The sequence below is a fragment of the Sciurus vulgaris genome (assembly GCF_902686455.1).
Source record: "Sciurus vulgaris genome assembly, chromosome: 6".
Taxonomy (NCBI): domain Eukaryota; kingdom Metazoa; phylum Chordata; class Mammalia; order Rodentia; family Sciuridae; genus Sciurus; species Sciurus vulgaris.
Window position 1 is genome coordinate 52,522,512 of NC_136466.1, and position 20,749 is coordinate 52,543,260.

At 37.5% G+C, this 20,749-nt stretch overlaps 1 protein-coding gene across 3 annotated transcripts in view; it reads left to right on the forward strand.

The window, feature by feature from the left end:
• LOC306664671 (zinc finger protein 475) overlaps positions 1 to 20,749 on the forward strand; it is a 60,108-nt gene that overhangs the window by 3,789 nt on the left and 35,570 nt on the right. The window contains exon 1 of one of the 3 annotated variants that reach the window (XM_079145673.1): positions 15,254 to 15,566. The exons of the other annotated variants lie outside the window; for them this stretch is intronic. The gene's annotated coding sequence lies outside the window, so the exon portion shown is untranslated. Of the gene's footprint in view, positions 1 to 15,253; positions 15,567 to 20,749 lie in introns of those variants that run through there. 3 annotated transcript variants of the gene reach the window in all.

Consider the following 20,749-nt stretch of genomic DNA (forward strand, 5'->3'; position numbering starts at 1 on the left):
AAGGAAAAATATTTCCCACCTCTTCCAGTTTTGCTATCATTGATATAAAATATCCATTTCTTTTGAGCATGAGAATGTGAATTATCATTTTGATCAATTGCTTTTTCCACCTTATTTAATTTTATTTAATTAATTAACATATTCACTTTTGTACTGTGGACTGAACACAAGGGTGCTTTACCAATGAGCTAAATCCCCAATCCTTTTATTTTATTTTTCGATTTTGAGACAGAGTCTCACTAAGTTGCTTAGAGTCTCGCTAAGTTGCTGAGGCTGGCCTTCAGTCTGCAATCCTCTTGACTCAGCCTCCTGAGTCTCTGGAATTACAGATGTGTGCTACCAAGTCTAATTCCACCTTATTTTAGAATTTGAATTTTATATATTGTTTCTAAGATAAATTTGTTTTTAAACCTTAAGTATGATTCTCCTCTGGGTCTACATAATTTAAATGAATATGTAATATGTCCAAATTATTTTCCTAAAATCTCTGGTAAATAAAACCTTTTGAGGAATATATAAAATTCTAGAATTGAGTTGTAAATGGTGAAGAATGTGTACACCTTCTCTTCCTGAGGGACCACTGGTGATTCCTGTGGAGTCTTAAAACATGAACTCTTAGAGCCATGTTCAGTTTCCCAGATTTCACATGGGTGGGGGTGGGAGTGTGGGTACCAGGATTTTGTCTGTGGACTGTTGTGTTTGGTTTGGTTTTGGATGCATAAGATTTGGCATTATTTTCCCTCTGACTGTACCTCAAAGGAACATGAAATTGGAAACAAAACCAAATGCAGCGCAGACCGCATGGAAATAAGCTCACTAATAGGACAAGGCTAGTGAGGAAGCCCGCATCCCTGGGTTCTGCTTGGCATTAGATTTGGACCCCAATGGGAACAGGGGAGAGGGAAGACCCCAGTCAGTAACATATATAGAATTTAGCCTCATTTAGCATCTTCAGGAACCAGTGGAGTAGAAAGACTTCCTTGCTAGGATGCGCTGAGTATACTGAATAATTGAGGTCAGAACCTGGGATGGTGATAAATGGTGGGAAATCATGGTCTCTCTACCACCTGAACAGAGTCATTCCGGCTAATGCAGCCAACCTCATCCACCCAGGCTAGGCACCAGCCTGGACTATATGCTTCGTTTCAAAGGAAATGCAAACATAGTCTTTTTTTCTTTCTTTCTTTCTTTTCAATGAGAAGTACTGAAGTGAGAGCAAATTTCTATACAGAACAATTTTTAAAGTGAGGTTAGAGAAGGGCTTCGAACAGACTGGTCGCTATTCACAGCAGTTCTTTAATATACATACGAATTGAAATAAAGACCTCAGCTATTAAAAAAAAAAAAAAACAGACAAACAAAAACACAGAAATTCATTTTCCAAACAGCAATAGGAAAATACCATGTTGGGAACAGCAGAGGAGGAGAATGTAAAGGAGGCTGGTTGTTAATGGATTAAAAGTGACAAAAAACAACAAATAGAGTATCCAGGGTGCAGAGTGCCACTGCAGCTGAGCATTTATTTGAGAAAAGATTAAGAGAAACCTGATGAAGTTGTGTGCAAGAAAAACTTGGTAGGGTTCTGGTTACATTGAGTGTTGTTGTGTTGTTTTAAAATTCACGTTGATTAATAATTAGACATTTCACTGTTGAAGTGGAGCTTCATTTGTATGTTCTAATGCAAGGATGGGAAATTTACAAGTGTACATATATGTATAAATTTATACTTCTAGTAAAAATAATAAATAATTCAGGCCTCATAGGCCATACACTCTGTTATTGTAGGGCAAAAGCAACCAAAGACAAATGTATAAATGAGTAAGCACGACTGTGCTCCAATAATACTTCACTTACTTACACAAATAGGGAAACAGCTGGCCAGTTTTGGTTTATGGTCCATAGTTTGTTTCTTATTCTAATGTTCAAGAAATTCTGATGAAATATCTTACAAAAATCACACATTAATATTTAGAGGCCTCTCCTTCAGAGTACCTAGTGTTGTTGTTTATTTATGGGGGGGTTGTATGTGGGGGGTCTCCAGAAGAAATGGTTTCCAAAGAGAATTAAAACTTTGAAAATTATCAGCACTCAGAATGCATGTGGTCAAGAGAGTTAATATATGGATAAATTCATCTCAGGAAGCCAAACCCTTTGATTCTCCTTTGCTTTCTACCTAATTATGGAGCACCCCTGGTGCATGTGAGTATCTAGTCACACAACCACCTGAAGAATGCCTGTCTAATTTCATTCTCTATGGGAACTCCAGTCATTTATTCTGATTGTTTTTTACTAGCTGAACATCTTTACCAAAGTAATGCTGCTTCATCCAATGCAGTTTTTGGCTATATTCTCATTTATCTTTTATTATGCATCTAAAGCTATACTGTAATTATATTACCAATTCCTTTAGTTGATATTAAGAAGAGACATGAACAAGATTTTAATGTTCAAATATTCCTAAGACTTGAGAAAATACCATGAAGCTTAACTTTTCAATGGTTGTTTAATATTTATTTTATTCCTTTATTTAAATAACACGCTTGATTTTTGTTGAAAATTTTAATATAAAATTAAGTTAATTTCATTCAATGTTCAATGTGTTTGGTAGCACCTACAACGTTCCATTGGTTAGGTGCTGAAGATAAAACTATGTAGAGAGCAAGCAAACTGCTAATGTCTTGGAGTTAATATCCAAGTAAAGAAGACAAATACTACACATGCAGACAAACAAAACAAAAACATGTGGTTAGTGAGTGAAAACCATATGCAAAGCCACTTTCCAGTCCCTCCCACAGCCTACCCCAGAGGCAGAAATAGTTTGACTTGTCTGAGGAAATGAGAGGTGAAATGAATGAAGCACAGTGAAGAAAAAGGTGAGTGAAAGGAGACCAAAGTAGAGATGGGGGGTCAGATTACAGAGGCTCTTCATGGTCCAGAGTTTGGATATTATTTAGACAGTAGTGGGACGACCCTGAAGCATTTAGTCAGAGGAGGTTTTGGTTTTAAGTGCAATTTACGGAGTTAGTGACTGCTCTGCAAAAGATGGATTTACGGGGTCAAAGGCAGAGTGGTTATTTACCTATCATGGCTGACACAGCACATGCATGGTAAAGCACACCTGCCTGGCAGTAGATGTATAAGCACAATCAAACATCCCAAAAGAACAAGTGGTCCCTTCAATACCGAAAGTGGAAATGTTTCTGTATGCGTTCACGCAGTACGATAAAAGGTTATCCAATATCAAATGGGCTGAGTGGAGACAGGAGTGAAAGAATCTTGGAAAGGAGATGAATTAGATTCAAAAAGCAGAGAAAACAAGAAATGAGAAAGGGTACAGAAGGAAAGTAAAATAAGGTGACTACAGTAGGATAAGATATTCTCTTTCCTGTCAAATCATTAGCAGGCAATCACGTAGGGAAGAGAAGCATGATAACTTGTTTTAGAATGTAGTAGCACCTTTTACCTTCCCCTCTTTCCTTTTCCTGACCCTGTATTTTCTATGCAAGCCCACTGCAGGCTGAGCATCTAGTTGGAGAGTTAGAGGGACAGAAAACACCTTCCAAGATCAACCCCATTAGCAGTGTGACTTCTCCCAAGGTAGAAGATGGTCAAAAGGTTGGTTTAGTACTATCTGACCTAGTTACAATCTAGCATATCACTACCAATGAAGTTAGACAGATGAGCATCCTGGTAAGGATTAATTGCTAAATGAAGATGATGATGATCATCAATACATACCCTTTGCCTAGAAGAAATATGAGAGGAAGGTACAGATGTGTGTGTATGCGGGTGTGTATTCATGTGTGTGAGAAATTAAAAGAGCATTCAATGAGATAATAATAAATATAATAAATTTATGTCATATTTTATAATAAACTATTAGTAAGTATATTAAGCTATGTTAACTATTATATTAAACTATATGAACCATATAAACTATTTAATTACATTAAATATAACTATACAACTAACTATAATAAATATAACTAATAAAACTCCGGTTTATTAATAGTCAAGTATACATTTCATTAAAGGATGGAAACATGCATGTTTTGTGAAAGACTATATGATAATTCTTTTAAAATAATAAATACATAATAAAAAGTTAATATTTAAATGACTTACATCAGTTCATAGCATTTTCCCTCAAAATACTGAATGATTATGCAATATTAAAGCAAGCTAAATCTTGGATTCCTTCTCTGTTTATTTTCAAGTGAACCATCTTATATTTGAAACAAATGACATTCAAAAAGCAAAAATGAAAGCCATGCTTTTCTCTTCAGTTAAGCTATTTCCTATTTAAAACACCCTATCAAGTGGAATTAAATTATCTTAACTATTAGGGTATTTGGGGGTGATAAGCAGTTCCCAAATAAAGTTTTCAGCAAAGCTCCCAGGAAAAGCATGGTGATAAGAAATAAATGAATGCTGTTTGCGCTAAAATTACTTAAATGGATACTGTCCATTCCTTGCCTAAATAAAATAGGCTTCATTGTGATTCACTTACAATTTAATAATCTTTAATAACTGGATTTATTTTACTATTTTTATAACTGGAACTTTATAATTAATTTGAAATGAGCAAGATGAGGAGCCATTCTTCCGCACAATATTTATAGGACGGGTCCTGCATGCATTTTCAAATATTGAGTCCATAATGTCTTGAGATAGTTCACCCACATAATCATGGGATTATAAACTCCTGATATTTGAAAAGTTAGGAAACTGGGAACATGATGATGTAAACAAGTAAATTAAAACCAGCTTGCAACTTTTAAAAGCAAGCTAAACTAGACAACTAGAGGAAAGAACAGTGATTGACAAAAGACAAACATTGAGAAATGTCCAAGTCCAGTGAAAGTTAAATGAGGACTTGATTAAGTGTATTTCATCTGCACTTTGGGATGGGAAATCCTGGAGTTAGTTCTCAAGATAGAGAAAGAAAACCCTCTTCGGGCAGCTCAAGAGTTTTCTGCCGTGTTTGTCATTTAGCAGGGTACCCCTGTAGATGTGACTTTAGGGCATGAGTGGTCAGGGAAGGTACAAGAGAATTAAAGAGGAAGTTCAGGATGTCTCGCATTGATGTTCCTAAGACACTTGGCTGATGGAAATCTCTGAAAAGTTCAACTCAGAGCTGGATTACTCACAAGATGTGACAGAAAACTCATAGGTGCACCACTATACTAGACCATAGGACTGAAAATCCTAGGATTGGTCCATCTGCTTTGTATGAAGAGAGTAGGATTACATCATTTAAATAACGTTGTAATGCAGTATGTGCAGACTGAGGGAAAGGCCCAGACCATCACTGTAGTATAGGCATCGTAGAGCTTCTGGCTGCCTCCATACTTCTCACTGATGAAGAAGACAGGCCTCTATTTCTTTATTTGCAGACGCATGCAATCATCACAGATATGGAACCAAATTAACATACTTTAATAATTAGATTGCTAAGAGTGGATGGGTTGAGATTTTGGGAAGTATCTCTAATGAATAAAGTAGTGATGGGGATGGGAACTCAAAAGTTTATGTCCCTAGTCAGGTGTGGTGGTGCACACCTGTAATCTCAGCAGCTCCGGAGGCTGTAGCAGGAGGATTGCCAGTTCAAAGCCAGCCTCAGCAAAAGTGAGGTGCTAAGCAACTCTGTGAGACCCTGTATCTAAATAAAATACAAAATAAGACTGGGGGTGTGGCTCAGTGGTCAAGTACCCAAAATATCCCCAGTATCCCAAGATATCCCCAGTATCCCCAAAAAATATCCCTGGTATCCCAAAATAAAACAAAGAACTTATGTCCCCATATATTGGTTCTGGGCTTCACTATCAAAGGCAGTATTCTGGATAAAATGAATTATTCCACAAATCCAGTTCCAGGCAAGTCCTTCTTTCCTCACTCAAGTGTTCTCAGACAGTGGGGCATTTATTATAAGGATACATGTGCAAAGAAACACAGGGGAATCTAACAACCAGGCCCAAGGAAGCACAGGGACTACCTGTTCTAGGGGGATTCCTAGCCAAACAGTTGAGTAGACTCTGTTCTCTGGTCCAGACACCAAAATAATTAAAAAGTCATTTCTCATAAATGTTTCACAATGCTAGGGGGTAAGTCAAAGACGCTCTCAGCCAGGTTGTTTTTATTTCTACTGAGCAGAATGTTAATAATCAGGAACTAGCCTCTTTGGGTTTTCAGCCCTACGCTCAGTAAAATCTCTTGCTTGAATTACTTCAGAAGTACGAGCAAAACTAGAGACTGCCCTGCTCCCCATTTTAGGTGGGATTTAGAAAGAGGCCTGTTCATGGTCTTGCTCTGTGAGCCAGCCTTTTATCCAGCGTCCGGCTCTTTTCCAATCATCTCTCACTGGGGATGGGGCGTTTACTAACATGCTATGGAACACGGTCACCTAGGGTCACCTCACCAGAAGGTGGTACAAGTGTCCTTAGCAGGGGCAATGAGAATGGCAAGCCACATGATTAAAATATTTCATATCAATTTGATCAGTTTAAAAATATGCTCCTATTTATCATAAATTTCTAGTATGTCTTTCAGGCTACACTTGAAATGTCCTTTAATTAAATCTAAATAAAATGTGGTTTGAGTTATCTAGAGATTGAAAACTATGGAAATCCTCAGAACATTTAAATAAGAGGGAGAATAATTTTTGAAGAGCTATAATAAGTTACTAATTATATCTTCTGACCAGCTGCATTTTTTATGAAAATACATGGAAGAAGACAAGTTTTAAAAGCCATATAATTATCATTTCAGGTTTAACACCCACTGATTTGCTGAATTTTTAATTTTACTTTTAATCTTCATAACAACTGTCTAAGGTGAGTGTTAGATCCCACTAAACATATTAAGTAACTAGGAACAAGACTTTAAATATCTCACTCAAGATTCCACACCTAATAGGTATTTTGGAGTTAAAGCTTGAACTGAGGTCTGAGTTTATATGAGGGGTAAACCAAAAAAGAAAACAAAGCAAGCAAACAACAACCACAACCCCACAAGATGGATGTGGGGGAAACTAACAAAGTTCTTACTCGAGTCTTTATTGTAAACTACTTTTTCAGTTTTTAGTGAGCAAATTAGATGTTACCTATGCATTTCAAAATTTGCTTGACTTTAGGCAATTTTTTTTTCTTTTGCCACAAATGTGATAGCTTAGTCAAAATTAAAATCTGAGTAAACAGAACCCATATTGCACAGAAAGAAATAGAAAATTATTTTGGCACTCAAATGGAAGCTGCTGCTGAAAATAAAGCATTTAATTTTTATTTAAGTCCTACACAAATGTAGCAAAATTATATAGCAGAACATTCCAGCCATATGTGTCAAGATTTTTATATTTATTTTTTGCAGTACTGGGGATTGAAAGCAGGGCCTTGAGCATTCTAGGCAATCACTCTGTCACTGAGCTATACTCATAGCTCTTGGTCAAGATTTTTAACAAAAATACTTAGACATATATCAGCCCACTGGTAACATAAGATGTAACATGGAGTTAGCTGTTCGAACTGACATTTAACAGATTTTAGTATTGGAGGGATCAGATAAGTTTGAATTTGTGTAGTATGATTAGTCTTAAGAGGTAAGACACAAGTTATAGTTTCATAAATCAGAGCAATCTAATTCCTATGAAAAGTTTGCATTTAAAGGAAACTCTGCAATGCATCATTAGTTTGCCTGGTCCTTATATAATAAGCATTAAAGTTCAAGATTTCACATTCCATGATCCTTTTTTCAATCTTATGTGGTATATGTTATATGAAAATCTATAAAGTGTCCCCATTTCCCAGAGGAAAATAAAAATCCTTGCGATCAGTTATAAGACTTTGTTATTTATTTTCAATAGACCTCCACAGTTACTTAAATTATTCACCACTATTTCCTCTCTCGTTTTTCCCACCTCATGACTTATCCGCCCCCCCACGCACACACTTAACGCACATCCACTTACAAACATTTCTGTCCGTATCACCTGCCCACCTGCACACCTATACTACTTACCTGTCCTCACACATTGGCCAACATATGTATGCGCTCACAGCTACTCACATATCACATCCACAATTCACACCCATCCCTCTGTACCTCCACATCAGTACTCCCACTCCCTCCTGCCTATTAATATACACACCCATCTACATGTCCCTCCACACATTCACATCTCTCTGTTCACACACTTACATAGAATCCTATCTAGTCCTGCCCATTAATTTGTATCTACTACATACTCATCCACAAGTACACCAATCCCCGTCTTCTCATATATATACATTTTCACTCAAGCTCCTCGTTGACAGTATGGCGCACATACCACACACACACCTATCCTTCCTGCCACAAGCCAGGTCCCACAACTTTTCAAACATGTCATGCTTCAGATTTCCATATCTTTGTGTGTGCTACGCTGTTGGTTAGAAATGTCTTCCCTTCTTCCTTCCCTATTTAATTGCTATTTATCTTTCAAAAACTAGCTCAATGATTTTTTTTTTTGGCATATGAACGTTCATAGTAACTCTAGGTATACAACAAACAAATTAATCATCCAAAATTCACTTCAACAAGTAAAATAAATTATGATACATATATACCAAGGAATATTATTCAGCAATTAAAAGCAGTGCAATATGGATACAACTTGAACAATTTGGATGAATCTCCAGGGAATTATGCTAAGTAAAAACTAAAAACAACAACAACAACAACAACAACAACAACAACAACAAAACTAATTCAAAAAAGTTATAAACTGTATAATTCTATTTATATAACATTATAAAATGATAAAATTTTAGAAATGGACAACAGATTAGTGGTGTCCAGGAGGGAGGGATGGGGACTTAAAGGAGGTAGTGGAAGGAAGGTGAGTGTGGTTATAAGAAGATAACACAGGGAATTCTTATGGGGTTGGAACTATTCAGTACTCTGACTATGGTGGTGGTTAATATGCAAGTGGTAAAATTTGACAGCCTGTAATACACACACACACACAAACACAAGTAAAACTTGGTATTCTGACTTTGATCTATAGATTATACCAATGTCAATATCCTGGTTGAGGTATTACACTAGAGTTTTGCATAATATTACTGGGGGGGAGTAGGCAAGTGTACAAAGGATCTGTATATTATGTATATTATTTCTTTCAACTTCATATGAATCTACAATTATCTCAAAAATCTCAATGAAATGCAATTATGTCACTATCAGACCTTAAAAATTAACATTAATTCTTAATCTCTGGATGCAAGATCCATTTTAAAGTATGTTGTGCTGTGATAAAATGAATCAAGATGAAGTGCCCCTAGGAAAGTGTAAACTTTTGCAAGTAGATTCAAACAGTCAATTCCACCAGTGCACACAGAGGAAGACTTGGCTCAGCACCAAACCACAATAGCACAGTTCAGATCTGGGGACATGATGACAAACACAGGCCAGCCATTCACCAAGGATTTAAGCAACAAACTCTGAGGCTGAATTTCTTTATGTCTTTCTTCATGAGGAAACACACACACAAGAAAACAATAAGGGACGTCCTACAATTAGGGCAGCTACATCATGTTAATGACAATAATTCTCCCTGTGTGACACCCCCCCCCCTTTTACCTGTGGAGAAATTCCAAATCAGATTCAATTATAAATTGAATTATAAAATGTGCTTCTTTATGAGCACCATAGGCAAATATCTCAATGTTCTTATACTCTTTGTACAATACATTCTATATTTCGTCTTTGATTTGTTCATGTTTGAATATAAATAAATGCCCATGAACAAGTGAAACAATACTTAGATGGATTATAAATGGCACAACAAGTTGGAGGATCCACCTTATGCCAGAACTCCTTACAGTAAATGACGCTATGAAATGGACATTGTTTTCAGCTGAGAATCAAAACCAAAAGCGAGTGACTCTCTCCACCCAAAATGTTTAAACATCCACTTTCAATTGTTAGAGAAGGCTGGTTGTCTTGAGAACACAGTTGAAAAATAAATGAAGTCAGTTGGCCAGAGACAAGGTGTATTTAAGTCAAATTTTTGAAGAAAACAATCAAGATTCTCTCTGATATAAATATGGAGTTACAAAACAAACAGTCCAAAGGAAAGAGAAGGACAAGCTTCAAGTGTGAACCAGGAAAGACATACTGGCCTCAATGTGGAGAATACAGTCTAGAGAGTTCTGTCAGGGATAGAGAGTGACATATGTTGTGTACTTGTGCTTTTGTTAACGTGAATTGTGTTTTAATTCTCCTTCAAGAGGACTAAATAGTACATCTAAGAAAGGGCCAGGAGATGGGGACCCCATGGTGGTGTTTTCTCTGGGCACTTGGACCGGGGTTATTGTCTTCTGGCTACTATTCTAGGGTACCGTGTGGACAAACTTGACTGAACAACCTTTTTACAGAGGCTGCATTCACACAACTGACTTTTTTCTCTTGAGATAATTCATTTTTCTATTACTAGTTTAGTAAATCACCATAAAATTAGTGACTTGAAATAGCACAAATTCACTAGTTAACAATTCCATGAATCAACATGGCTGTCAAAAATTGAGGCGTCAGCAAGGCGGAGCTTCTTTCAAAGGCCCTAGGGGAGAATCTGTTTTCTGGCTCTTCTCAGATTCTAGAGGAAACCACATTTCTTGGCTGGTAGCCCTCTTCCTATATCTTTAAACTCAACAACAACTACTCAGGTCTCCTTCATGCTTCATATTTCTTTTGCTGTTGCTTCTTTCTCAGGAACTTGGGAAAGGCTCTTCACATTTGAGGTCTCCTGTGATCAGACTGAGCCCATCACCTCTAATATATAATATTTTGCTTTCTCTAGCATATAGAGGAGTTAAAATATAAGCCACATACTTAAAATGGTAAATTGGTTAGTATTGCTTTTATCCCTCCTGCCAAATGGAAAATCCAGAGCAAATTAGCAGTAAGGTCAACCATGGGAGGCTTCGGTCTTTATCTCTTCTTGATGGTGTCTTGTCCTTATTATATTGGGTTGTCCTAGTTGTACAGTGGAGATAGACAGTGGAAACATAAAAGGTGACACAGAACACAAAAGGTAGAAAAATGTCCTGTTGAAAACACAAGAAAGATGGGAGAAATCAGCAACTAGAGTCGATTTGTAGTTGAATTCTACCAATCAAATATGCTAACCTTTCCAATTTTATGTGTGACTTAAAGTACGCATGCAGATTTTTTTTTTTTTTAATTACAGGAGAACAGAACAAGTCAGTTGATACTCTCACTGACTTCCACGCTATTTCATAGTAATTGGACATGCACAGGAGGGAGGCTTTCAGCAAAATTTAAACCACAAAAAATTTAAGCCATAAGCTATGGAGGTTTTCAAATAAAGAGTTGTCACCACAGTTCATATTTTGCCTGGGCTCCTGGGACACAGAGAATGAACAAGTTCCTCCTAGTCACCAGGAGACTCATTCTAGTGGTTTTCTCCAGCAGGGATATCCTGTGTAAGCTCTCCTCAGACAGGAAAAGATGTAGTAGATTCTGAGTCAGCAATGAGTGCTAACTATATGGCCTGTGAATGAGTGCCTTGTTTACAAGACTCAGTGATGCCAAATGGAATGACAATAGTTTTTCTGGTGACTTATTTACATAGGAGGATGGGAGATGCAGGAAGAATAGCAACAAAAGCCCATGTTGAGAAACAGCATCCCGCTGCTCGTGGGCGTATATCAACTACCAGGTCCCAGGAGTCACAATCGGGGGAGTCATGATGAGCATATGAACACAAAGGCGCCCTCATACACACAGCAGAAGTCCAGCCTGCTTTCTGGGCCCTGCTGTTTGTGACTTCCTGTCCAGGCTTTCCTCAGATAGGTTTGAGTGAAGAGATCATTATTAACAGAGGGTATTCATATATATAATGAATGATAATAATGATTAATTTAAGACTTAGCCAGGCTCCAGGAGGCACTGACCTCCTAGAGGTGGATGGAGCTAAGGCACAACCTTGTGATTGTTGCAGGGTAAGTGAGGGATGTGGTTAAAAAGGTTCCTTCAGGATACAGTCAGGTCCATCCTTCCCATGCCAGTCTGTCCTGACCAAGCAGCTCCTTCAAGGGCAGCTGTATTCTTCATTGTGTTTGTTTCCACCTGCACACACTAGTCCAGTGACTGCACTTCAGATGTTACTTCCCTGTGGCTTGGAAGTCAGTGTCCAAAGTGTTGCACTGAGTGACAGCAAATCAAGAGAGTGGGAACATTGTGCACGCGTGTCACATAATGGCGCTAGTAAACACAAGCATCTATTTGAGATTCTTTTTTTATTTTGAACACTAAAACATGAATACCTAATTTTTACCATTTTTTTATCATAATACATCAACTTATGCTCTGGATAGATTTAGGAGATCTCATTCTAAATTGAGAAGGAATTGCTGTGCTGTTCTTACACATTTTCAATTCAAACTAATTTTTAAGTATTTCTTGACTAACTAGCTTGGCAGAAGAAAAGTGCACCCAATTTTATAACCCGCACAAGGAAGCATAATTCCATACCAAATTTTTAAAATCTAATTATAGTTTATATTAATAGCTTGTTTATGATTCTTTTTATTGACTGATTCTTTCTTTGAGCTAATAAGAAAAGATATCTAACATTTCTCATCTGAAGCATCATTGAATGGTAAATCAAGGTCTTCTTCTATTGGCTTAAATAGAAGAGTAGCTCTCATTATAACAAGTGATAATTAAATAATTACAAGAATGCCTTCAAAACATGCAGATGATCCACAAAATACATTTTTTTGTTTGCTCCTGTTTTCCTTTTTCCTCTATTGTCTTTATTTCCCTATTGTCTGATTATGGATGTTCTAAACAATGGTCCCTTGGTATATAGATGTGTTGTCCCATGACTCCCCCATAACTTAGGAACAGTCCTTCTTAGGTCACTGTTGCTTTCTTTTCTCTTGGACTTTTTCCTTCTTCTTTGAACCATGCATTGCAGCCTTAACCTACTTTCATCGGGAAGATTTCCTTCTAAATTTTTACTAATAAATATATTGTGGTTTTAGTAATAACATCTTCCAGAAAAGATAGGATATCTTCAAGGGGATTCCCAATTTCTGAAGGACTGGGATTTCCAGTTCTTTGAAGTGATTCTCAAATATTTAATTAAGAAGAAAAATGTGGGAAAGGGGCAGTTTCAAGCAAGGGTCAAAAACTCAAATGCCTCAAGGGATGAAGCATGAACTATAAATTAAAGAAGCAGATCAGTGAGAAATATGGGACATGAAATGTAAACTAACTCAGCAGACTGGTGAGAAAATTTTAAAGAGTGAAGACTGGCTGTCTGAGTGATAGGCACAACTTTTACTCAGCTTCAGCTTAAGTTGGATGTGGCCACATGGGACGCAGGCTCTGTATAGCTAGATATTCCACCTTTTTCAAGAGAAAAAGTGAACATCTCTCAATTTTAAAATAATGGCAACTAATTCAAACATTTTTAACTCTTTGTAGTCTAAAAAAGAATATATTTTAGGCCCTATTTGACCTATGAACCAATACTTGGGATAGAATTACCCTAAATGTGAAAAAATTATGGTATGTGAAATTCCTGTGAAGGCTCATTTGTTACTTAACTCACTGTTACTCAAAAATCTGATTCCCTTCACCCCAACTTTTTCTATTTGCCTACTTTTTTAATGCATTATAGGCCTCTAATTTGATTATACTGATTGTTCCATAACCAGTTCTTCACCACTCCAGATGTCAGTATTGCAATTACAAGGTCATACCTGTGTGGCATTTGTGAGTTTTGGGTAGTCTGTGATTTGGATACTCAATATAGAGTGAAAAGTACAGGCTTGATCTAACAATAGCTTTCACAGGGTGATATTATGAGCCTTAACAACATAAAACGGCCTTGCAGAAGGCTCTAGTTAGAAGTATAAGAGGGCCTGTCACCTACTTTTTTGCCTCCATAGGTTTTGTAACATCATAGATTATGATGTCCATACCTGACAATTAGAGTGAATGAAAGTGAAAGAACTTTTCTTGGTTTAAAATTCTTAACAGTGAAGAGGAGACAAAGAGAAGGAAAATTTTACTAGCTATTCAAAATCAATGTGGAAATGCCAATATTTCCTCACTACCATGACTTAGGCTAAATGACTCTTCTGAACGTTTTTCTAGTTTTTAACCTTTCGTGTACTGTTCCTTGTTGTTCCCACATGTCCTTTTATCCACTCATATATCAGACTTCCTGAGGCCTGCAGGGGCCAGGGACCCTGCTACTACCCAAAAAGGAGTGTAGAGAACCAGCCAGAGAGAACTGGACCAGTGCCCCTCACTCTGGTCATCTTTGGTCTATGGGTAGAATCACTTTACTTTGACTCCCTCTGTGGCAGCAGTGGCCTATGGTTGGGTGATCAGCAGAATGTCATTTAAAATTGAGGAAAATATAACTCTACTTAAATGACATATTTCCCCCTTATAATTTAGGTCAGTTACTGGCAAGTGGAAGAGCAACATTTTCTAGCTCTTAAAGCATGATGATGGTATAAAAATCAGAAAAATATATTCCTGAAATGAATTTTAAACATAAAGGCAAGAATCATTTTCTAAGATGCTGCCATGGTTTAGATATGAGGTTTCCCCCCAAAGCTCCTGTGTTAACTTAGGAAGTAAAATGAGTAGTTTATGAGAACCATGATCTAATCAGTTCATCCTAGTTTGAACGGGTTAACTGGCTGGTAACTGTAGGCAGATGGGGTATGGCTAGTGGGGGTGGGTCACTGGGGACCTGTCCTAGAAGGGTTCATCTTCCTTGCAACCCCTTTCCCTCTCTCTCTGCTTCCTGGATGTTTTGGGCACGGTAAGCAGGCTACACCCTTTGGCCATGATGTTCTGCTTCACCTCAGGCCCAGAGTGATGAAACTGGCCAACCATGGACTAAATCTCTGAAACTGTGAGCCAAAATAAAATTTTCCTTCTCCAAGTTGTTCTTGTCAGGTATTTTGGTCCCAGTGACGAAAACCCAACTAACACCAATGCTGTAAAAGAATTTTTTTTGTGTGCACATTTTTGCAATATTAAAGCAACATGTAGTTTGAGTAGCACACATTTTTATCACTTATATTCTGAGTGTGGTTATGTCAGTCAGGAAACAGAAACCATGCCTGTTATTTAAGCAGAATTTAATATAAAGTGCTGTTAACTAGGCACTAAAGTGCTGTTAACTAAGTGGCAACAGAGTTAAAAAAAAAAAAAAAAAAGAAAGAAAGAAAATAACTGTAAGGGAGGTGACAGCTACCATCCCTAGGCTGAAGGATAGAAGGAAAGAGGCTTGAATTATTAAAACTTAGAAAAGGTGACTGATGGGCTGAAAAATCGTATCTTCAAGGAGAAGCACAGATTGGCTGGTGTTAGTGTCTGGTGGGGGAGGGTCAGCAAATCAGTTTTACAAGTGTTGAAAAAACTGTAAACTGGATTCAGCTGTTACTACAGGAAAGAACTGCTGCTACAGGTTTAAGATGTGCAGCTGGGGTGATGCACACAGCAACCACAAGCAGCCAGGAAGCCTTCAAAAAGGAGTAAGTCCCCTTTTCCTCCTCCAGCATTGCATTCTTCTTTGTAAGGTTATTGGCAGAGCATACCCTGGAGCCAGCTGGCAAGGCTGAAGTGGGCTGTACAGAATCTCAAATGCCAGCATCAGAAAGCTGAAGATAGGCAAGAGGGTTGGGAGTGTCAGCACAGGAAGTTAATAACTGGCACAATGGTTCTTCCTGTTTCTTTAAAAAGTTCATAGGAAAAAATACGTTTTTATTTTCTTGCAGAAAAATGTCTTTTTTTTTCCAAAAAAAAAAAAATCTCTAGGAAGTGTTGTAAATCAATTTCTTAAGATCCATTGGCATAAGATTTATAGTTTTGAGTCTTTTAGTTCTGATTTTAAAGAAAATGTATATATTTTAATAAGTCAGTTTTGCCCCCAAACATATACACCCTTAAAAAATTATTGCATTAAAAAAAGATGATTTGGGTTGGGTGTGGTGGCGCACACCTGTCATCTCAAGGCTGGTGGAGAAGAGTCATAAGTCTGAGGCCTGCCTGGGCAACTTAGTGAGACCCTGCCTAAAAATAAAACATACAAAGTGAAAAAGGGCTGCTGAGGTAGTTCATTTGGAGAGGACCTCTAGGTTTAATATCCAGTACAACGATATTAAAAAAAAAAAAAACCTTGAAATTTGAAATATCACTGTTAGAATTCATTTTGTGCAAATCCAAAAACAACTGTTGAAATAAAGATTAATTTCAATCTCTGATAAATTTCACATGAATCGGTGACCCCTTAAAAATGGGCCAAAATGCAAATAAACATTTCTCTTGTGTGAATAAAGTCCAGCAAAGGTATGCTACAACTCATATCAAGGTAGGATAGAAGAAATAAAGACAGGCAGAAAGAAAAATGGAAGGATAAAGAGACAATAGCTATAAATCTAAAATCTAGAAGCCCCACAATTAGATTTATTCCCTGAATCTGTTGGTTTTTTGTTGTTGTTGTTGTTCTTTTTTTTTTTTTTTTTTTGCTCCAGGTCTGTCACTCTCAAATTTCTGAGAAATCTACAAATCTTGGAGTTGTTGTAAATTCACTCATTCATGAAAACAAATTCACTTTAATTAAAGCTTAAGTACAGTGTTAGCAAACTCAGTGTATTTTCGGATTAGATAAGGCAAACAAAGATGTATTTTAAGAAACCTATAGTAAGCTGGGTGCTGTGGCACACACCTGTAATCCTAGTGGCTCAGAAGGCTGAGGCAGGAGGATTGTGAGTTCAAAGCCGTCTCAGCAACTAGCAATGCCCTAAGCAACTCAGTGAAACCCAGTCTTTAAATAAAATATAAAAAGGGCTGGGGATGTGGCTCAGTGGTTAAGCACCCCTGGGTTTAATCCCTAGTACCTGAAGAAAAAAAGGGGGAAGAGAAAGAAACCGATAGTATAGTCACATTCCAAACATCCTCTAGATGAGGAGACAGTGTCAACCTGAGGTTCCTGAAGGAAGATGAGACCACCATTACCAAGGTAATGTTGTTCCCACACACTATCCCATGCCCACCTTCACAGTTGCCTTTAAAGGAAGACCTGGTTCCCCCCAAAGTACATCTCACTCTGGGGTACCTGTACTCCCTCCTTTGAGTGCCAGCCTGTCTAGCTACTTTCTTTTTCTAAATAAATCTCTTATGGCTTTACTATCTGATGTGCCCTGAAATTGTTTTCTGTGGTGAAAAAAAAGTAAAGAACCTGCCTGGGACAAGTTGAGGTTCCCTTTTCCCCTTTGGAGGGGCTTCTAGGACCCCACCCACCCTCCAACCACCACCCCTGATGGTTTTAGCACTTATCAGGGACCCAAGTCTGCCCAGGTCTCTACTCTGTCCTGTCGAAGGTTACATGGATGTAGTCTGGTCCAAGACGGCTGTTAACAGGTTCAGCCGTCACGTCTGTTCTCTAAGCATCTGTGAAGGGAAGGAAGAGGAGTAGGTTGTGCTTCCACTCTCATAAGTCCCACCAATTCTTCCACTAGCTGCAAAGAAACTTACAGACTCGTAGCGGGGTAACATGTCCCAGCTAAATACTAGAGCTGTGTTAATTTAAGGGAGCTGGGAAGAAAAGCTATTGGTAAGAAACTAGCTGTTTCTGCCAGACTCAAGGAGGGATATTACATCATCAGTCATAAGCCTTGGTGTAAATAGGTCTATCAGCTCCTTTTTTTTTTCTTTTAATTTATTTTTATTGTAAACAAATGAGATACATGTTGTTTCTGATTGTACATGGAGTAACAGCATACCATTTACGTAGTCATTCAGTTACATAGGGTAATGATGTTTGCTTCATTCTGTTATTTTTTCCTTCCCCCCACCCCTCTCATCCCTCTTTTCCCTCTATACAGCCCCTCCTTCCTCCATTCTTGCCCCCCTCCCACCCACCATTATGTGTCATCATCCGCTTATCAGCAAGATCATTCATCCTTTGGTTTTTTGGGATTGGCTTATCTCACTTAGCATGATATTCTCCAGTTTCATCCATTTGCCTGCAAATGCCATGATTTTATTATTCTTTATACCTGAGTAATATTCCATTGTATATATATATATATATATATATATATATATATATATATATATACCACAGTTGTTTTATCCATTCATCAATTGAAGGACATCTAGGTTGGTTCCACAATCTGGCTATTGTGAATTGAGCAGCTATGAACATTGATGTGGCTGTATCTCTGTAGTATGCTGATTTTAAGTCCTCTGGGTATAGACCAAGGAGTGGGATAGCTGGGTCAAATGGTGGTTCCATTCCAAGTTTTCTAAGGAATTTCCACACTGCTTTCCAGAGTGGCTGCACTAATTTGCAGCCCCACCAGCAATGTATGAGTGTACCTTTCTCCCCACATCCTCGCCAACACCTGTTGCTTGTATTTTTGATAATCGCCATTCTAATTGGGGTGAGATGGAATCTTAGGGTGCTTTTGATTTGCATTTCTCTTACTACTAGAGATGTTGAACATTTTTTCATATGTTTGTTGATTGCTTGTAGATCTTCTTCTGTGAAGTCTATGTTCATATCTTTAGCCCATTTGTTGATTGGGTTATTTGTATTCTTCGTGTAGAGCTGGAAATTAGTGCTCTATCTGAAGTATGAGTGGCAAAGATATTCTCCCACTCTGTAGGCTCTTTCTTTGCATTGCTGATAGTTTCCTTTGCTGAGAGAAAGCTATTTAGTTTGAATCTATCCCAGTTATCGATTCTTGCTTTTATTTCTTGTGCTATGGGAGTCCTGTTAAGGAAGTCTGATCCTAAGACAAAAAGTTGAAGATGTGGACCTACTTTTTCTTCTATAAGATGCAGGGTCTCTGGTCTAATTTCAAGGTCCTTGGTCCATTGTGAGTTGATTTTTGTGCAGGGTGAGAGATAGGCATTTAGTTTCATTCTGCTACATATGGATTTCCAGTTTTCCCAGCACCATTTGTTGAAGAGGCTATCTTTTCTCCATTGCATATTTTTGGCAACTTTGTCTAGTGTGATAAAATTGTATTTATTTGCGTTTGTGTCTGTGTCCTCTATTCTGTACCGTTGATCTACCTGTCTATTTTGGTGCCAATACCATGCCGTCTTTGTTACTATTGCTTTGTAGTATAGTTGAAGTTCTGGTATTGCGATACCCCCTGTTTCATTCTTCCTGCTAAGGATTGCTTTAGCTATTCTGGGTTTCTTATTCTTCCAGATGAATTTCATGATTGCTTACTCTATTTCTGTAGGGTACATCATTGGGATTTTAATTGGAATTGCATTGAATCTATATAGCACTTTTGGTAGTATGTCCATTTTGACAATATTAATTCTGTCTATCCAAGAACATGAGAGATCTTTCCATCTTCTAAGGTCTTCCTCAATTTCTTTCCTCAATGATTTGTAGTTTTCATTGTAGAGATCTTTTACCTCTTTGGTTAGATTGATTCCCAAGTATTTTTTTTTTTTTTGAGACTATTGCAAATAGAGTTGTTTTCCTCATTTCCCTTTCAGCTGTTTCGTCGCTTGTGTATAAAAATGCTTTAGATTTATGCATGTTGATTTTATAGCCTGCTATTTTGCTGAATTCATTGATGAGGTCTAGAAGTTTTCTGGAGGAGTTTTTTGGATCCTCTAAATATAGAATCATGTCATCAGCAAATAGTGACAGCCTACGTTCCTCTTTTCCTATTCATATCCCTTTAATTTCTTTCATCTGCCTAATTGCTCTGGCTAGAGTTTCGAGGACAATGTTGAATAGAAGTGGTGAAAGAGGACGTCCCTGTATTGTTCCCATTTTTAAAGGGAATGGTCAGTTTTTCTCCATCAAGAATGATGTTGGCCATGGGCTTAGCATAAATAGCCTTTACAATGTTCAGGTATGTTCCTACTATGCCTATTTTTTCTAGTGTTTTGAGCATGAAGGAGTGTTGTATTTTGTCGAACGCTTTTTCCGCGTCAATTGAAATAACCATATGATTCTTATCCTTAAGTCTATTGACATGATGGATTACGTCGATTGATTTATCGATGTTAAACCATCCTTGCATTCCAGTGATGAACCCCACTTGATCTTGGTGCACAATTTTCTTAATATGGTTTTGGATATGGTTTGCCAATATTTTGTTAAGGATCTTTGCATCTATATTCATCAAGGATATTGGTCTACAATTTTCTTTCCTTGATGTGTCTTTTCCTGGTTTGGGTATGAGGGTGATATTAGCTTCATAGAATGAGTTTGGTAGGGTACCCTCCTTTTCTATTTCCTGGAATACTTTGAGAAGTATTGGAATGAGATCTTCTTTGAAGGTCTTGTAGAACTCGGCTGAGAATACATCTGGTCCTGGGCTTTTCTTGGATGGTAGATTTTTAAGGGCTTCTTCTATTTCATTGCTTGATATTGATCTGTTTAAACTGTGTATGTCAGTTTGGTTCAGTTTGGGAGGAGCATATGTCTCTAGAAATTTGTCAATGTCTTCGGTAGTTTCCATTTTGTTGGAATATAGATTTTCAAAGTAGCTTCTCATTATGTTCTGTATCTCAGTGGTGTCTGTTGTGATATTTCCTTTTCATCATGAATTTTAGTAATTTGAGTTTTCTCTCTCCTTCTCTTTGTTAGTGTGGCTAAGGGTTTGTCTATTTTGTTTACTTTCTCAAAGAACCAACTTTTTGTTTTGTCAATTTTTTGAATTGTTTCTTTTGTTTC